This window comes from Leguminivora glycinivorella, chromosome 21 (assembly GCF_023078275.1).
Source record: "Leguminivora glycinivorella isolate SPB_JAAS2020 chromosome 21, LegGlyc_1.1, whole genome shotgun sequence".
NCBI classification, from domain to species: Eukaryota; Metazoa; Arthropoda; class Insecta; order Lepidoptera; family Tortricidae; genus Leguminivora; species Leguminivora glycinivorella.
In genome coordinates this window covers 5,167,929-5,168,675 of record NC_062991.1, presented here as the reverse complement: position 1 = coordinate 5,168,675, position 747 = coordinate 5,167,929, and the positions used below count along the sequence as shown (strand labels likewise).

At 36.8% G+C, this 747-nt stretch overlaps 1 non-coding gene across 1 annotated transcript; it reads left to right on the top strand.

Annotated features, from left to right (window-relative positions):
• Positions 1-384: 384 nt before the first annotated feature.
• On the top strand, positions 385-460 carry Trnaa-ggc. The gene has a single exon. It is a non-coding gene; the product is annotated as a tRNA-Ala (tRNA).
• Positions 461-747: the final 287 nt, after the last annotated feature.

Genomic DNA, 747 nt, shown 5'->3' with positions numbered 1-747 from the left:
CACAAACAGTGTTCCAGAATCAAAACGACGAATATGACAATCAAGTTGTATGGAAACATCACATTTTGTAACTACAAGATACCATAAGCACAGTATGATAGCCTAGTGGGCTATTGGAATTTAGTAGATCAGTTAAAATTCTGTAAAGTAAATAATAGTGGATTACATACCTCATAGACCAGTATAGTAAGAAATTATTTTTTTATGATGCAGAAACGTCTACTGCATGATAAAAAATAAGTTTATTATGGATTAGGCGAATTCTCAATGTAAATTGAGACTCCAGTGCCCGTTAAGATGCATTCTTACGGGTAGATGTCGCTATACGTCACCCTAAGGCTTTTAAGTGAAGGAGGTATTGAAAAATTCGCACACTTCCAGCAGGCCTCCGTGGCTCAGTTGGTGAGAGCGGCTGGACCGGCAATCAAGTTGGTTACAGGTTCAAGTCCTGTCGGAGGTGTGAATGCCTTTAGTTTAGAAATATAAAGTAAAAAACCGGCCAAGAGCGTGTCGAGCCACGCTCAGTGTAGGGTTCCGTAGTTTTCCGTATTTTTCTCAAAAACTACTGAACCTATCAAGTTCAAAACAATTTTCCTAGAAAGTCTTTATAAAGTTCTACTTTTGTGATTTTTTTCATATTTTTTAAACATATGGTTCAAAAGTTAGAGGGGGGGGACGCTCTTTTTTTTCCTTTAGGAGCGATTATTTCCGAAAATATTTATATTATCCAAAAACGATCTTACTAAA